A 19,943-nucleotide genomic window follows, 5' to 3' on the forward strand; every position below is an offset into this window, starting at 1 on the left:
TTTAAAATAGTGTAAACTAAAAAGCTGTGATATGCTGTACATAAAAATGATACAAATATGAAATAATTTGCTGGTAGATATGCAGCCTGATTAAGTTCACAGTCCCAGCTCTTCCTGCACTGCATCCCCTCAGCTCCCCTGCTGTTCAACTCAGTGAGGAATGACCCATCACATGATGACGGTGCAATTTCCAAAATTACAAGTTAGCTGAAACTCTGTCTCACTGAACACCCAGTCCAAGTCTGAATAATTGATCAGTTATTGATGAGCTCTCATAAAGGAGCCCTGCTGGACTGTCTTCTCTTCAGGATCATTCTTTATACACACAAGAGCCACTTCAAGACGAGAGGGGTTTTTATCCACGCTTTAAACTACATTAACTGCAAAACAATCTGCACATATTTACATCCACTGCAGTGTAATCTACATATATTCACACCCAGATTACACTGCAGTGGATGTAAATATGTGCAACTTACACTGCAGTGTGATATGCACATATATACATCCACTGTAAATCTGTACAAATTTACATTTACATCTGCCTATATGTGTGTGTATATATATATATATATATATATATATATATATATATATATATTCCTCTTCTGCAGTGTAATTCATTCCTATTTACATACACTGCACTGTAATCTACTTTTATGTATATTCTCTGCACTGTTACCTACATATTCATATTAATAATACTATTATCATATAATGCAAAATCTGTTTAGAGCAGTGTAATATGTAGAGCATTGCTGTCATGCAAAAATCTTCAGTACAGTATAAAGTGTGCACATTACCACCTGCATAATAATCTGTGTAATCTGCATATTTTAATGTGTATTGTAGCATAATCTGCATATTAATAAAAAAGCAACAAAATTCAAGATAAAAAATATGAAGTACTATAAATAAAGAAAATGTTTGTAGAGTTACAATTACAGGGCTACAAGAGTCTCCTAAGTCAGTTACTGACCCTGCTAAAGTATGGCTTGTCTGTATCTCTGACCCCATCACCAGTCCCATCACTGTACAACCGCTGTGCTCTTAATAAATTGCACCTTTCACAAAAGGAGAAGGTGATGAATTGAAAAATGTTTAGCAGCCACATGCATTATTAAGGGCTTCTCTTGCTCAAATCGTCCACTGATGAATAATTAAAATTAATCTCATTATAGGAGATTTCATTATGGGATAATTTAATTAAATGAAAGCCCAGGGACCCGAGGGGCCTGCGAGACTGCAGTGCTGCAGCTAATGGGCCGAGAGGATGCGGAAGTGGAGGTTAATGCACACGGGCCCATACATTATTTAATGGCTCCTTCTAAGTAAGGACAGATCAATGATAAGTTGTCATCTCATCAATGAGCTGAAAGCATTCCACAGTCAGAGGAACCAAACTCGCAGCGACCCCCCCTCCCTACCTGCACACAAGAACAACGGAACAAAAGGGAAAGGAATAAAGAACACTGTGGCAAAGTCACCTGCCTGTCATTTACTATGCGTACAAGTTTTACACTTAACTACTCAAAATAAAGCTCTCGCAAAGGGTTCTTAATAGCTCTTCATTATAAAAAGAAATGAAGAAATTTAATGTTAAAGAACCAACCTCCAAATAATGCAAAGGTTCTATAAAAATGAACAGGACAATATTGAATGATGCCACAGAAGAACCAATTTAGGTTCCCTAAAGAACTTCCCCATTCTTTTTTTCCTACAACCCTTTTAAACGTTCAAACAACCTTCACATACTGAAAAGAGTCCATAGGTTCAGAGCAAATTAGTTTACCACACTTTTTAAATGCCATGCTGTAGTAGAACCCCTTTTAGTACTCTAAAGAACCTTCCAGTGGATGAGCCATTCGTATAAACGGGAGCCATTACTGCAATGGGAGTGATTACTGTGAAGAAACTTGTTAAGGGTTAAGTGAAACACAGGAAGGCTTTTTGATGATGCTGAAGAGCTTTAAATAAAGGTCCCAAATGGAGTCAAAAAGGTATTTGTTGATGCAATGTTGTAGGACCGCCTTAGGTTCCTTAACAGAAACCTTCAGTAAAGAAGTGCTGTTAATGATACCTGTGTGTGTAAGGAAGATTTTTAACATTTAGAGAACCTGTAACTACATCAATCTACATCAATCAGTCTGTCATAGACTGTTGTGCAACACATGTAACACAATTCAACTGTGTCCAAGTTAGCATTTGGAACCTTAACTTGAGTAAAATTAAGATGTTTTTATTCAACATTTATCATGAGATGTGAGTTAGGATACACCATACGCTAAAGGATTCTATATAGTACTGAAAAAGGGGTCCTTTCACTCGTAATGAACTCTCTCAACTTTTTCTGGTGCTTTGTAGAACCCTTTTAGTTCTACATTAGTTGTCATCTACAAAAGTCAAATCAAATACAATACATTACAAAATTTGTATTGTATTATTTGTATAGCCATTTTACAACTGGTGTTCTCATAAAGAAGCTTTATACAATCAGTAATTAGCAAAATGACAAGAAATCAACAATATAAGAAGACATGAAACCTAAGTCAAAGGCCAAGGGTTTCTGCCAATGCATCCAGATGTATTGGGGGTTTTATAGTTCCATACTGTACTGTACTGTGCCTTTATTAAAAAAAAAAAAAAATTCTAAAATCAAAGTCAACTTTATTTTAAAAACTGCAATATGTGCAGGACATACACATGATTCAAATTACATCAACACTTAAATAAATGTAAATAACAATAAGCATATATATAGTCATTTGTGGGAATGTAAATGTAATGTAAAGTGTTTCTACAAATAAACAGACAGAGGTCCCGGACAGAAGGGGCATATGCAGCAATGTACTTATAAAGTGTATGAATAAATTATATGTTTAGAGGTCCCTGAAATGACATAACAGTGTCATAACAGTAAGTAACATATGCAGCAGATTGACAATCTGGGTACTGTTAGTGCAAATATGAACAGTAGTGCAAATTGTAGCTTCTAGACTGTTAAAGTGACGTGTACATAACCAGGATCTTACTGATGCAGAGTCCTAAAAAAACTTACAATGGATAGTTGTGTGAAGAAACAAATATTTGTATTTTAGAAACCTCCCCATAACGTAAAGCCCAGAACCATTCAGGAACTGTTTGTGTTGAAGACTGAGATAAAAGCTGACGCGTAAGACCTGAGATAGCGAGGTGAAGGTTCTCTGTGCTTCTGCGCTGAGGTCAGAAGTTGCTGTGTGAGAATAACGAAGGGTAAAACTTGTAAATCTGATCTGAAGAATAAATGATATCACGGTCCTGCGGGAGCCATTAGGAAGCTTTCTTTGAGGGGAGCTTTCTGCACGTCTTGTCTTCAGAAGCACTTAAGCAGCTGAAGTATTCCTCAGAGTCTCTGATACACATCTAGGTAATGCGCATCTGAAGCCACTTTGCGCCAGCCGCATATCGAGTGTTAGGAGTTTTTCACACACTCACTATAATGAAGTTACACCGGAACGCAGGTAGCTTTAAGAAGAGCCGTGCTGAGGAATGTTGTGTACACAGTTACAGGAATATTTTGAGGGTAACATCTCCATGCTAAAAATATTACATATTCATACTATATATACACACATACTGATCTGCCATAACATTAAAACCACTGACGATTGAAGTGATTAGCTGGGTGGGATACACATTTAAGGCAGCGAGTGAACAGTCAGTTCTTGAAGGTGAAATTGACAAGCGTAAAAATCTGAGCCACTCTCACAAGGACCTGATGACTAGACGACTGGGTCAGAGCATCTCCAAAACAGCAGGTCTTGTGAGGTATTCCCGGGAGTGGTCAGTACCTAGAGAAGGACAAGCAGTGAACCAGAGACAGGGTCATGGACACCCAAGGCTCCTTAATATGATCTATTGAGGCCTCACTTCACCACTTGCAGGAATCAAAGAATGCTGCTACCGTCTTGGCGCCAGATACCACACAACACCTTCAGATGTCTTGGAGATGCTTCCATGGCTCAGAGCTGTTTTGTAGGCAGGTGGTTTCAATATCATAACAGATTGGTGAACAAATGTGTCTAGTGGTATGGTGTGTGAATAGGAGCTACATTCTAAGCACAACATGTTCCTTACAGTACTAAAAAGAGGTTCTTTGATAAATTGTGGAACACTTCATAGTGATGGGTAGAACCTTTTTTTAAAGGTACAATTCTTTGAGTTGTCATGGTTTCATACAGAACTTAAATGGTTCTCCAACTCGGTATACTTAATTACTAAAGAGATTATCACTGGTCTAACCATGTTGTGTTAACGAGGAGTAAAATAAACGTATATTGTCGGTGTCTGAACAAAACATCACAAAATGCCTCCTTCACAGTTCAAGCAAAACACAGTGTAAGCTTTAATGGAAGTCAAAATATGAAACGATTTTCACTCATTCAAGTCATTCTGGACTATTCCTGTTGGTCAGTTTTGCATGAAAACATCCCCCAATATAAGACAACTAGTTTTTTTTTTTTTAAATTAAAGGACAAATCTGTGTTACATTACAATAACATCACAAACTTTGCACCAATTTAACCAAAATACCTTCAGTGATTAAATAATAAAATACTGAGACAGTGAGCAGCTCTAAAGATTCACAGTTTTTACCTATGAAATGGCTGAAATGAGCACACCTGATGTTACACTTTCCCTCTACTGCTTTTGGAAGCTGGCAAGTGGGAAATACCTAAACCCAGTCTGTTCTTAGTTATGTGGTACAAGGTGAAATACATGTTAAATGTGTGTTAATCTCAAACTTCGACTCAAACTTTAGGTGTTTAATCTAGAACTGCAAAAACACATTCATATGCATTGCTGTTAGCTTAGCGTTAACATACTACTGGAATCCCATAGGGGGGCTAGCAGAAATAAGCAAACCTCTTTTTTGACAGTTTTCATTAGTGGACTGAAGTGAGGATCACTGAGAATTTCAGTCTCCTCTGAGGTGGCTGCAAACCATATACCTGCACATACCACTAAACTATCGATTGTGTCAATTTGCACAGGCCAATACAGTACACTGTAACAATAACAATGTAACTTCTTAATGTGCTGAGAGATGAAGAGATGTTGAACCATGTCAACAGGGTTTATCTTTTAGTTAATGCCTGCAATGCTTGGCAGAGTGGCACTTCCCCAAATGTTGCATTCCCTGGCGGAGCTTGCCTAAGCCTATGGTTCTTTAGCAATTGTTTTTAAAACAATGACAACTCAATGAACCACATGGATGCTTAAATGATTATTTGCCTGGTTTAACAGTTCTTCAGAATAATGGAAAAAAAAACATTTATAAATTATTAGTCAAATAACCCTTTAACTCTTGTCAGTACCATGCAGAACCCTTGTTGCTTTAGAATGTAAACTGAACCCGCTGTTATTGCCACAAACCTGCTAATGCCTTTAAAAACCACTGTCAGAATATGAAGGGCGAAGGACAACAACCTGCCCCAGAATCATCTTTAGCCTTAATGCAAATGCAGGCAAAGTTCCCCCATTTCAAAAAGGAAATCACAAGCATAAACATTAGCATTTTGTGCAAACAACTGGCTAATTTATTTATCCTCATAATAAGCTGGAGATGGCACACAATGAAAGAAAGCCTTTAGGTTTTAAAATGAATAAGAATTGATTGCATCCCAATAAAAAGCGAATTGGCAGAGTGTTAACTGGATTCCACTCAAACGTCTGTAGCAGTCCCTGGTTGCTTTATTGTGTGTTAATGCAATAGAGCACACTTAGCAATAAATGCATCTTTCTGATGAGCTCGGAGAGGTTTTCCAAAATGGCCTGATGAAATTGTCCAAATTGGATTAGGCTAAGCTGCTAATGACTCCTAAAACAAAGGAAAATCTCCAAATAAAATTAGCCCAGCCTCTTGTTCTCTAAATAAATCATATGTAAATTACTGTCAGAGGAAAAAAGATGCCTGCCTGCAGGGTAAATGCTTTATTATCTCAATCGCTTTGGAGCGCTAATAAGGACGATTTCCAGAGATGATTAAAAATAGAATAAGACCAGATAGAATAGATTAACTCAAGTAAAAATGTTAAATTTTGGCATCATATTTTTACGGTCAGGCTGCTTTTGAAAAGATGATGAGCTACAGGGACACTGAGCTCATGCTGTTTGACTAATATCAGACATTAGGGGGGTTTTATCAGTTTACATTTATTGCATTAGAATGAATGTTTGTGCAAAACGGCAGCCAAAACGGCCTCAGTTAGGGCTTGTTTACCTGCAAAACTATATATGTTAGAATAAGCACTAGAATAAACAAAAATAAATAAAGGTACGGTCAGTGGTTAGTGGTCAGAATGAGTTGTTGGGTTAGTAAAGCTATTGATATGTTAGGTAAAAGAGTACAGTTAGTCTGTACTGTATAGGTGTGTATGTTTCACACTGTATAGGGGTTGTTCAGTTCCACCAGCAGCTCACCTGGTTTACTTCAGCTCACTGTTAATAAAGTGAGGCAGTACGTAAAAGCTCAGTTTAGGTTAAGTTGGTATTTCTATCAACTGATAATGACAGTTGCTTGAGATAATGACAGTGCCATTTAGTTGCACATCATTTTTTAAAATTAAAATAAAAAAGGAGACTTACAGTTTGTTGTAAAGTAAGCAAATAACATTTACATTTTCTCTCGTGTCATTGTCCTTTTTTTGTTTGTTTGCTTGTTTTTTATTAAACATTTATGTTTAGGTTTAACAGTTCTTCAGAATAATGGAAAAAAAAACATTTATAAATTATTAGTCAAATACAAAAACAAAAACATTTATGTCTTGGATTGTTTAAATTGTAAATGCATTATCAAAAGTATAGGTTGCACCCATGTATATTCTGCATTATATTTTCTACTATAATTCTATATTTCACTTCACAGTACTATACTGTCACATTATACTACACTATGCAGTACTAAATAGTACTGTACAGCAGTTTACTGTATTACAACAACGGTATTGCATAATTCTATACCATACTACAGTATGATAGTATGGTACACTATACTATACTTGACAGTACTATACAGTACAGTACTGTATTATAGTATACGGCACTACAGTACTGTTCTACGGTATACTGTACGATACCATGCAGTTCTACAGTATACTATACAGCATTTTATGATTTCTGTACTACACTATACAGTACTATTGTATACAGTGTTAAAGTATACTATAGATTACTGTACTGTACTATATTATACATCATTGCACTCTACTACACTTTACCGTGCTATGTTATACTAATACTAAGCTAATGTACTGTAACTGTAAAAGCTAGGCCTTCAATTCGTGTCAGCAATATCACAAATATTAAAAAACAAAAAAGCTCTTCAATTCTGGCCTGTTCTACATAAAACATGGACGTTTGTAGCTTGTAATAGGCATTAGCTTATGAGTAAGCTTGTATACCACCCACTAGAAAGCAAAACGCCCTCTTTGCCTTTATAAATACATTTGTGGTAAAAGAAGTGACTGGTTGCAGAGCTCACTAGGTTGTATTACACTAGATTTTTGGGGTGTTTTAAAATCTTACTTTTTGTTAACTGCAAAATAAGAGTATTAATATATTTCGGCAGAGTTTAAACACGATCATTCAAAAAACATGTTGATTAAACCAAAAAATAACAGATGTGTATTGTTCTAGTTTCCAGGAATCATCAGGTTCTCTGCACATCTACAAGACCCTAAGGGGTTCCCCACTGACATACGGGATAAAAATAGCAGCTGTTTGGCAAATAGGCTGTGCAGTTATTGTGCTATCATACAAATCCAACATAAGCGCAATGCACAGAAACAAGCTCCCATGGCAATAACCCCCACCAACAATGCTAATGACACTACATCTGCTTGTGCTTCTATATTTGTTATTGCAACTTATATAAATGTATGTGATCACCTGAAGGGGAAGTTAAGTGCTCTGTCTAAACAATCCACTTCCAAAACAGACCCAGAGTACACAACAGCCCTGCACAATTACACACCAATCAGACTGGATGAAGAGTGTTTGTAAAGCAGCTTTAACGTCTCCAGTACAAACACTCAGAGGCCAGTTGCCTGGTAGCTGAAGTGAAAGCTCTTGTGTGTTCCTCCCATGCAGGTAATTCATTTATCTGCCCATTGTTCTTAGCCCATTCCTGTTTGAGCTGCTGGATTTGCTGGAAGATTTGCTGAGGCTTGTTGGGGCCACAAAAGCCCCCCCAGAGTGAGCACAGTGCCGTGACGTGAATACAGCTGGTGCTTAAATAAGCTGGACACTGCTGGGCAATTTAACTGTGATGAACATGATTTAACTGCATGCAGTTGGATACTAGAGTATAATTTACTGTAGTTTTACTATTCAGTTACTGATCATAACCTGCTAATGTCTGTATGTTCCTGTATTTCATTTGGTCGGTTTAATCCCTAAATCTGAGCATTAATAAAGTAAAATTTATCCAAATATTTGTCTAGTGAGGTTTCCTCATTCAATTGATCAATAACTCTATATTTAGGACGGTATATAACTTAATAATATTTTCATGCTGGACATTAATATCATTAGTAGTACTTCATTTTGTATATTAATGAATGAAGGGCCCCAAAGCCCAACTGTGGTTCATCAATCTGACTTGTTTTGTTTATTTTTTTAGGATGCTGCTAATGATCTGAAAGCTGGGAAAGTGAACAGAGCACACAGTCACAATCATTTTCAATCATTTACTGAAAACGGTGCCTTCAAAGTTTTGAAAGACAGAATTAGTACATTTGATTTAAATGCTGACCTTAACAGACCTGAGCATGTTGGTCCAGACATGCTGTTAGCAAAAGGCCATGGTTCAAAGAGCCTTTTTTAAAGAGAGTGTACTCAGTCATGGCATAGAACCATTTTTAAGCATTCAAATGTTATATTTTAGGCATGCAGAAGTGATTCCAAACTTTTGAGCAGCAGTATTTATTACATTTGATGTTAACGCAGACCTTAATTGGCCCGAGTGTTCTTGAAGGAGCTAAGCTGTGCATTACCGTAATTGAAAGTCCATCCTGCGACAAAAAAAGTAGCCACTGCCCTACTGGGCCAGACCTGCTGGTGCCTTTTGCTGTCTGTTGGCAAGAACTAAATATATTTTCTGCATTCTAAACGGCATTCCACTTCCAAAGCATACGTGCCAGTAGTTAACAGCGTACGGGCATAAATAGCTTCTTCTGCCAAAGCATTTTCAGGAATGAGACGGGCTCGGACGCCCAAGGAGGAAGCACTGGCTTTAAAAATAAGAAGAAAAATGACTAATAATCTAATAAGAGCAGAACAGGTGATTTCATCTGCATTCTAAGCACGTATTAGCCAATGTTCCCGTCGCAGAGCGTTCACGTATATTGACGGGATAATTACTTTTCTGGCAGCCGACCGCATTGTAATATGTCAGCGTCTCAGACCGGGCCAATATTATGTCACTTGCAGCAGCACCTGTCCCTGAAAGACGTCACCACCCTTAAGTAGTTCCGGCTGGCGTCCAAACGGTGAACTCCTGAACCGCTGCCTTTACTCTGCTCTTCTGTGAGTAAGCAGGAGGAGAAGCAGGCTGTAGCAACAGCCACTCTAATTTAGCGAGGGGGTGGTGGGTAGGGGAGAAGGGGGTTATATGAGGCTTTGCACATGTCACTCAATGTCAGGCCACAGTAAACGGCCCTCAGCGACAGACGCTCTGCCCATTTAAGAGCTGATGAGATCCCTAAAGCTTGCGGTTAACAGAGATGTGTAGAGAACATTCTTAGCAAAAACATACTGTTAAAAAGGAGGGGGGTCGAAGGTTATAGGTAAATGCAGCAGTTATTTCAACTGTACAAATGGGGTTCATGAACCTAAAAACTAATTCTTACTTCAGATCAGCAAAAGCAACGTTTGAGCACCTCATTAAATTTCCTGTTTAAGTGTAATAAAGTTCACATCCATCCACAGAAACACACTTCTGCACAGTATAAAGCATAATTACTGTTTATTTACTCATATTTAACCTTAAATGTTTGCCCAAAAGTAACTGCACATTATGTTATTTATTTTCCATGCTAAACTCAGTAAATAAATATGAAGTGTGTATAAATTGCGCAGAGAAGGTTTTTTTACTCATCAGAGGAGTTCTCTTATTATACTTAGAGCATACTGTAAAAACTGTATTCCTCCTTAAACATTGTAGCACCAAAAATGTTCCACTATAGTTACAAATGAACAAAGAGAGTTTACATTAGAGTAATGTAAGTCATGGTCAAGAACCTGAGCATTGAAATGACATTCAAACGCATGAATAAAAAACTTGTAATAAAGCTATTTAGCCAAACTCAAGTAAGAGTGTTGATACTTAATCAGTAAACAAACACTAGCAGCAGTTAAATACCTTCTTAAGTACTGAGTAACTTCTAGAACCACTGAAGAACCTTAAAAGGCTCCTTAAAGAGATCCATAAAGACGCTTTCAGTGGAAGTTTGAAATTTTAACCCTTTCACTGCACAATGTGGGAAGTTCTTTAATTTGACCAATACTCAGCAAGTCAGCTGTGCGTCATCTGTAGAAATGCATGTGGAATTAACAGTGAGTAAATGTGGAGACTAGTTTAGACCAGGGATCCAGTGGTTATTTTATTATTATAGCCGGTTTCTGGGTGGTGGCACTTCATTACTTCGATTCATGTATTCACCCGAGCTACCTGATATAAAACATTTGAAAAAATGACGCTTATTACAACATGAAGCTGATATTCCACCTTATAATAGTGCCACTGTTACATTCTGGCTACCGTAGCTTCTGTCACATTTTAGATGGAACTAGGCCTGTCACGTTTGTTGAACGACAAACCAGATATAATAGTGATAAATGATATTGTAATATTGTAATTATGACTATTGTATATTGTAATTATAATTATGACTATTTTATAGTACTGATTACACTGATAATATAAATCATAATAAAGCAATTACACCCTTTTAAACAGCAATGAACATTTCATTATTAAGAATATGTAGAGTTGTAATATAAAAATGTTTTGATATCGTAAATCAATAAAACAAATAAAATAAAACCACTGTTTTAAAACAATACGACATTCAGGCCTGTTCACGTTAAAGGGCTCTGCTCGCCCATTCAGCTTAAAGCCAAAATGTTCCCACACCAGAACTATGGAATGTGACTTTAAAACCAAAAGTGTCACACTGAGGTTAAGTGATGACACAGTTACATTATGAGACGTAAATGGGAAATGTATTTAGGCAGTGTTTTAGGGACACACTGTGTGCTGGGTCCGGTTAGAAGAACATGGAACTGTTTGCGTCAAGTTCCAAGCTGAACAGTTTTGTCCATGGGTTCCATGTTGGCCACACGTATAGATGTCCACCTGGGTCCCACTAGGGTGAGTGATGGGACTAGAAAGGGTTAAACGTTGGGCCCATCTGGGTTGTACGCTGCACATGGGTCCTAGATGGTACCCATGTGAGATTAGGGTGGGCTGTTACAATGGGGCCCCTTTTAGAAGCTCAACTGGGTCCCAGTAACAACACATGTCCAAACCTACTCAGAGCCCATGCCTACCTTGAACCCGAAGTCTTGCTACCTTTAAAGTAGAGCTGGGCAATATGACAATATTTTATAACATCAACATAAATGTTGTTATTGTGATTACAATATGCTTGTCTAAGCAAATCGAGGATATTGTTAGCACTAATAAACACTGATCAGATGCAAGTTTCATTACAAATAGTGTAATTAGACTGGTTTAATTAGATGAAGAGCAGCAGATGTTGAATAAAAATCACTGTGCTCAGTCTGGGAGAGTATCTGAATAGCAGTTTATAAGAATCTGTGTATTGTACATGTATTGTAATAAATATTGTGTATTGCAAAAAGAGCCTTTAAATATTGTGATATAATATTTTTACCATATCGCCCAGCTCTACTTTAAAGATATGTAATCAGTTAGATCTATGTAGAGCATTGTATAGTAAAAAAAACAGGTTACTAAGTAACTAAAGTGGAACAACAACAGCACAATCTTTGCCAGGAGCTGAAGAGCGTAAAGACTGTACTCTTCATTCTTTCTGCAGATCCAAAGCGAGAGATGTGAGCTACAGTAAAGCCAACCCAGAAAAGCTATTAGATTAATGTCAACAACTAACAATACACAATAAGGACAATAAAGAATATCCATATGAGATGGTGATATGAGATGAAGGTTTCTGGAGGGGGGTTCAGTCCTTTATAGGTTCTTTAATAGATCCCTTTAAAAAAATGTTTCCGTTGTATTTTACACTTTAACCAGGCAAGGAAGTATTTAAGCATCCAGAACCACTGACCTTCTAAAAAAATAAATAATAAATAAATAAATAAAAAATGAAGAGTGTACAAGGAAGTAAAATATAACATTATTGGTAAATATTTGGTCTCACCCACTGGTGCAAAAAAAAAACAGAAGTCATTGTAGAGGTGGCAAAAGCCGTTTAACATTTAGATGGAGAAAGAATTTAGTCTTTCAAATGATATGATTTGTTGAATGGCAGCAACACTAACAAAGCAAAAGAGATCAGTGTTCATTTCAGATTGACCTTTAGTTAGTAGTTAGTAAGTAAACATTACTGCTGGATGATATGGACAATGTATGTGATGTATGGACAATGTATGTGATGCATTATGCAATATATTAAATACATCTGGATATTATCTTTAAAGGTCACCCTGCATTATTTCAACTAAACATTACTGATAGTGATGCCAAATCACTGAATGATTTTAAGGGGCTCACATTATGGAAAACCCAGTCCCTACAGTCCATGCATGCAAACTAATATGCAAAAAATTGATGTCACAGATACATACATAACTCCCCTTATTCAGCCTAGCACAGGTTCAGCCTCGCCCTTTCATACTGCAGTTTTCAAGAGTATTTCAGCTTATTTTGCATCAATCTTAAAGGCACAGTAGGGAAAACAATTTGTTTAATTATTGTGTAAAAATAAACTTATATGGCTCTATGCATACCTGTTGACTTTGCTAAAGACCCCCCAAAAGTCCCCTTTTTATAAACACTGTTAATAAAATGAGTTCTATATAGTGGCAAAAAAGTTTTTAGGTAGAACTGCTTAGGTGCTATACAGAACCATTGAAAAAAGACAAGAAGACGTCAAAGAAAATATTAACGAAGATGTTATATTAAAAAAAGAAATCCCCATGAAAAATGGGATTTGTAATAGGGTTCATTTGTACATCACAATTTCAAAGACATACTAAAGACATACTAAACATACAGCCAAAACAATGAAAAAGCAACACAGGAGTTGATTTGCAGGATCAAGCTTTATGAGTTTTGTGGTGAAGACAGTGTTTAAAATGGTGTTGTACCACTGGGCGCTTATATAAGCCATTTAAATAGAAAACAATCACCTCCACAATAAGTGCATTAATACTTTGTCGCGAACAGTAATAATATCCGCCTTGCGTTGCAGGAATAATAGCCCTAATCCTTTGTCAATCAGAGGGAAATGCAAAATGCTCAAGGACTTACAGTGTCTGTCTTCGCGATGAAGTCACACTGCATCTGCTCCACAAATACACCGTTCATTTTCCCCTTTGGACAAGCGTTAAAAAAAGCCCAGCACACATGAGGACAGTTAGTGAGGAACTGATCCTTCTAACTGGCTCCAGTCCTGACAAACGTCCACAGCATTAATGCCCAAATTCATTCCTGCACAGTTCCACGCCACTTTATACAACCGATGAACAATCGCTGTGTGCTAAAGCAGTTAAAATGTACAATTTAAGACTTTTGGGCTTTCTTTCCTTCTTGTTCCATTTTTTCACTCCTTTGTGCAGCTGTGTTTATTAACCTAAATCAATACATTTAAAAGGGAATTCTAATGATTTTTCTAAATTAAATGAAATGAATTTATAGTGGGTTCTCTGGTAGATGCTCCATTATAGAGAAACTAATTGAGTCAGAATTATTCACTGTGGTGGTGAATGGGCCTAAAACATGCTGTCGAAACGCTGTGAAACAATGCATGCTGTCGAAACGCTCCTATCAAAATCAAGCATAATTAAATTGAGAGTGCAACCACAGAGTTCCACAGGAATGCTCAGAAAGACTCACTCTCTCTCCAGCATGGTTAACCTTGCACAGCCCGAACTCTACCTCTAAACTCAGTCCTAGCTGAAAAAGCCTTCTACTTCACTGTAGGTGGAAAACGACTTCTCTTTACTCTACTGAGCTCCTGTTTTACAAGCCCAAACCGAGAGCAGAAAAGCAGCAGTTTCCAGCTGAGCGAGGGCTTGATGAAATCACCTCACACACACCGCAGGAGGCGCTGACAGTGGGGATCAGCAGTGTGTAAGAGTGTGTAAGTTATTCCAGGGGTCACAGCGGGATGACTGCTTATATGACCAATACAAGAGCCGATAAGCCTGGGACATCTCTCTGAACCATGTCTATAAGAGCACAAGCAGAAGGGGGCAGTATGGACCTCAATACTGACCGCTATATTATTATTTTTTTTACTACTGCGCATTACTATTTACTGACCTCCAATCCAGGTTCCACATTCAAGATACTCCTGTTATTAGAGCTTCATTCTGGATATTAATGTTATCAGAGCTTCATTCTGGATATTAATGTTATAAGAGCTTCATTCTGGATAATAATGTTATTAGAGCTTCATTCTGGATATTAATGGTATTAGAGCTTCATTCTGGATATTAATGTTATAAGAGCTTCATTCTGGATAATAATGTTATTAGAGCTTCATTCTGGATATTAATGGTATTAGAGCTTCATTCTGGATATTAATGTTATAAGAGCTTCATTCTGGATAATAATGTTATTAGAGCTTCATTCTGGATATTAATGTTATTAGAGCCTCATTCTGGATATTAATGTTATAAGAGCTTCATTCTGGACAATAATGTTATTAGAGCTTCATTCTGGATATTCAAGTTATAAGAGCTTCATTCTGGATATTAATGTTATTAGAATTTCATTCTTGATATTAATGTTTAGTTATTAGAGCGTCATTCTAGATATTAATGTTTAGTTATTAGAGCTTCATTCTGGATATTAAAGTTATTAGAGCTTCATTCTGGATATTAAAGTTATAATAGCTTAATTCTGGATATTAATGTTATTAGAGCTTCATTCTGGATATTAATGTTATTAGAACTTCATTCTGGATAATAAAGTTATTAGAGCTTCATTCTGGATATTAATGTTATTAGAACTTCATTCTGGATAATAAAGTTATTAGAGCTTCATTCTGGATATTAATGTTATTAGAACTTCATTCTGGATAATAAATGTTATTATAATTTAATTCTGGATATGAATGTTATTAGATTTTCATTCTGGATATTAATGTTCATTCTGGGTGCATGACATCAGGCCCTTCAGCTGATCCAGAATGCAGCGGTGCATGTGACTCGTCTTCAATATTCCTAAACTTAGTCATATCATTACTTTAATGCGTTCTCATCACAGGCTTCATTTAGCTGCCCTAATCAGATTTAAAACTCTTGTGAACTTGTGATTGCAATTAAATATCTTACTTCGATTTTTTTTGACATTCAGACATAGTGTAGGGTATGTATTTAGCTGTTAAGGATTGTGCATATGGGTATTTATACTGAATATCGTATTTGACCTAAGCTTAGTGGTACACTATATGGACAAAGGCATTGGGACATCTACACATTACACCCACAAAAGCATCAAATTCTAAATCCATAAGCATTAATATGGAGTTGTTTCCCAATTTGCAGCTTTAACAGCAGGTCTGGAACTGCACAGTTATTGAGTCAGCAGAGCACTGGCAACTTTTATACACTATGCACCTCAGCACGCTGCAACCCCACTCTGTAACTGTACGTAGTCTGACACTTCTTGATTGAGTTGCTGTGGTTCCTAAACACTTCCACTTTTCATTAATACCACTCACAGTTCATAGTGGAATATCTAAGAGGAAAGAAATTTCACCCACTGACTTGTTGCAATCCTATTACAGCACCATGCTGGAATTCAGTGAGCTCTTTAGAACCACCCGTTCGCCACTAATGTGTGTAAAGGCAGACTGCATGGCTAGGTGCTGGATTTTATACACCTGTGGCAATAGGACTGAATGAAACACTTCATTTCAATGACTAAGAGGTGTCCCAATACTTTTGTCCATTCAGTGCATCTTTGCATCTTGCCTATCCACATTGGATCGGATATTTTGGATACAAGCATCTGCCATTAATGTACATGTACATGTCAACTGGTGAACAGGAGTAGTAGCAGAAATCGAGGCTAAATTTGGTCTATTGCACAGTTAAACTCAAAATCCAGCAGCACTGAAAAAGAGCAGCCACCTTGACACTCACTCATGACATAATGTGTGAATGACTTAAGACTGCTGGGATTTTGTCCACATTTACTTTCTGCAGCCGTTTAAAAACAGCAGCGTTTCGCACCAAGTTCAACAGGAAGAGCCCATAAAAGCAAATGGCCAAAAAACCCTACAGTATTTCATAATTAATAGGTAGCAGAGAGGGAGGGAGGGAGGTCCAAGGTGACGTAAAAAGGTCAACAACATATAAAAGCCATCAATCTCTCTTTATAAATAATGCAGGATAATTATGAACTGGGGAACAGAAATCAATAACAACAACAAACGTGATGTATAGGCGTTGGGAGGCTGAGCGGGGAGCTATAATTACCCTGCTGCAGATTTGTAAAAGGACTGTTAATAGCTAATAGTTTCACTAGTTTCTGAGGTGGTCCCTCGCTCAGTAGGAGGCCACACCTGCGTATGGGACATTAAAATTATTTCCCAGAATTCCCCAGGCCAATTTGACTGTTGCGCTACCACAGCTCTGCGCTAACTCCAGTGTCAACTCCGTAATCACCGCTGGGAGATTTATTCCTCTCTGCTCGCTCACAGTGATGACCTCAGCACGGCTGTGTGTGCACGCTCTGCTCTGAGCAGGCCGACTTCAGTTCTGCTCACTTATATTGATTTTAGCCATATCACACTAATTAACACATTAAAAGGGGAGTTTTCTGAATCAGGGCTTCAAACAGCTGAAATGTGAAAAACATCCTTCAGAGTGGGTTTGGTGAGAAACACTCTAGAGAAACTTACACAGTCAGATTGTTCACAGAATTGAGCAACAGAATTGTTGTATATGGAACCAGACGCCTGATGAATTTAAAGAAAAAAAAGAGGGAGAGAGAGAGAGAGAGAGAGGGAAACAGAGGAGCGCACAAGAAAGAAGAGAAGAGAGAGAAACAGGAGAAAGAGCGATGGAGAGAGCGAGAGAGGAGCGCACAAGAGAGAAAAGAGGAGCGAGAGAGATAGAGAGAGAGAGAAAGTGAGAGAGAGAGAAAAAAGCGCACAAGAGAGAAGAGAGGAGCGAGATAGAGATAGAGAGAGAGACAGAGAGAGAGAGAAACAAGAGAGATGGAGATAGAGAAATGAGGAAACAGAGATAGAGAGAGAAAGAGAGAGTGAGAGAAAAAAGTGCACAAGAGAAAAAAGAGGAGTGAGATAGAGAGAGAGATGGAGATAGAGAAATGAGGAAACAGAGAGAGAGAGAAGGAGATGAAGATAGAGAGAGAGAGGAACGCACAAGAAAGAAGAGAAGAGAGTAAGAGAGAGAGAAACAGGAGAAACAGAGATGAGAGAGAAATTAGGAGAGAGAGAGAGAGAGAGAGAGAGAGAGAGAGAGAGAGAGAGATGGAGATAGAGAAATGAGGAAACAGAGAGAGAGAGACACAGAGAGAGAGAGAGAGAGAGAAACAGGAGAGAGATGGAGATAGAGAAATGAGGAAACAGAGAGAGAGAGAGAGAGAGAGAGAGAGAGAGAGAGAGAGTAAAAGTGAGAGAAAAAAGCGCACAAGAGAGAAAAGAGGAGTGAGATAGAGATAGAGAGAGAGAAACAGGAGAGAGATGGAAATAGAGAAATGAAGAGAGAGAGAGGGAGAGAGAGAGAGAGAAAAGCGCACAAGAGAGAAAAGAGGAGCGAGATAGAGAGAGAGAGAGAGAGAGAGAGAGAGAGATGGAGATAGAGAAAAGAGGAGACAGACAGAGAGAGAGAGGCGCACAAGAGAGAAAAGAGGAGCGATATATATATATATATATATATATATAGAGAGAGAGAGAGAGAGAGAGAGAGAAAGAAACAGGAGAAAGAGAGATGGAGATAGAGAAAAGAGGAGAGCGAGCGAGAGAGGTGTGGTTAGTGTAGAGATGTCAGGACTGTAATGGCTCGCTGAGTCACAGGTTATAAAAAGCGGTCAGTGGGGACTTGAGCGCTGCAGAAGGACAGCACAGCACTGAATTATTTATTGAGGTGGAAATTTAAGTGGCCCTGACTCGGACCGGCCGGTTTCTCCGGGTTACTACATTTCTGCTGGCGTCTTTAAACTACACTAGCCTTAATTATCACCCCGGAGGTTTAATACCACTGATTTAATAACACACACTTTTACTGCTGCTTTATTAAACCAACTGAGTGTGTCATTCAGAACAGAGCTGGAGTTCATAAAGCCTAAAGTGTTGATTAAGTGAAATCGCTCACAGCAGCTGAAGCGGCAAACTACCGTCATTTACAGTATCCATAAAAATAGAATGAGAAATACTGTGTACTCTTATTTGTATCTTTCTACACACTTACACTACACTTTTGACTCTTTGTGGCCACAACACTGTCTGTTACCTTTGTTCTGTATGCCCAACCGTTACCACGACCACGTTAGAATTAGGAAGTGACCTGATTCGATCCAGTGACTCAGAATCAGGGACAGGTCGAGGCATTTTTAATGAATCGGGTATCGTCCGATTCACTTCTGATGCTTTTGCTGTAGCAGGGTGCAATCTGCTGTCCTCTAGGCGCCATTAATAGACATTATCCTTAGCTGCTGTAGACAAACTACTAATTTTTTAGAAAGCTACCCCAGACAGACCTTATTCTGGTAAAGAAAACTAAACAGAGCTTTATTTGAACTGATACGTGTGGCAGTTAGCAGCCAAAACAAAAGCTCAACTCTGCATTCCACCTTAAATAGTGCCGCAGTTTCATTGAGTCCATTTCAACAGCAGAGCGTAACTGCTGCATTATTTAGGATGGAACAGAAGTTCGAGGAAGAGAGAAAACTTCAGTCCACGCTGCCAAAAAGCACCCAGTCTGTTGCAGTCACAGATACATTATCCCATTAGATCCATTTAGAAAGATCTGAGCGTAAGAGGGCGTGTACCAGGAGGAAGAAGCAGCTACATGGAGTGTAGTAGTGTAATGAAGACATTAGAAAAAGGTCATTAAAAGTCAGATAAAAGAGATGTCAGTGGAGTGCGTCACATCACACATGCTGAAAACAGGGTGCTTTTACAGCAGAAACAAAGTATTAACATAAGTAGACATGAAGGATCCAAGACCCCCAGTGAGAAAGCCAACAGCAACAGAAGAAACCTTGGGAGGAACCAAGACTCACAAGGGGGACCCGACCCATCCTCCTCTGATCAGAACTATTTATAAATTATTGTTGATAAAAGTTACCAAACCATCTATACTGTTGGACCGCTCTGATCATAATCAAAATATAATAATCATGGTGTAGTAGAACTTAGTATAGTCATGGCAGTGCTGGTCAGAGGAATGATAGTTCATAGTGGTGATATTAATAGTGGCAGATAGGTATGGTATGTATATTTTTATCTTCTGTTCAATTTATTAATTAATTAATGTATTCTTTATTTCATTTATTCATTTCAGTTAGTTTTTCTTCCTGTTCCCATTAAAATGGAGCAATATATGTATTTTGAGCTACAATGTAAAAGTATGACTGTCAAATTATGTGACTGTAGGCAACACTGTTCTGTCATCTCTGTTTACACACATGCTTCAGCTTCTCGTTATATTTGGTT

The sequence above is a fragment of the Salminus brasiliensis genome, chromosome 1 (genome assembly GCF_030463535.1).
Source record: "Salminus brasiliensis chromosome 1, fSalBra1.hap2, whole genome shotgun sequence".
Taxonomy (NCBI): Eukaryota; Metazoa; Chordata; class Actinopteri; order Characiformes; family Bryconidae; genus Salminus; species Salminus brasiliensis.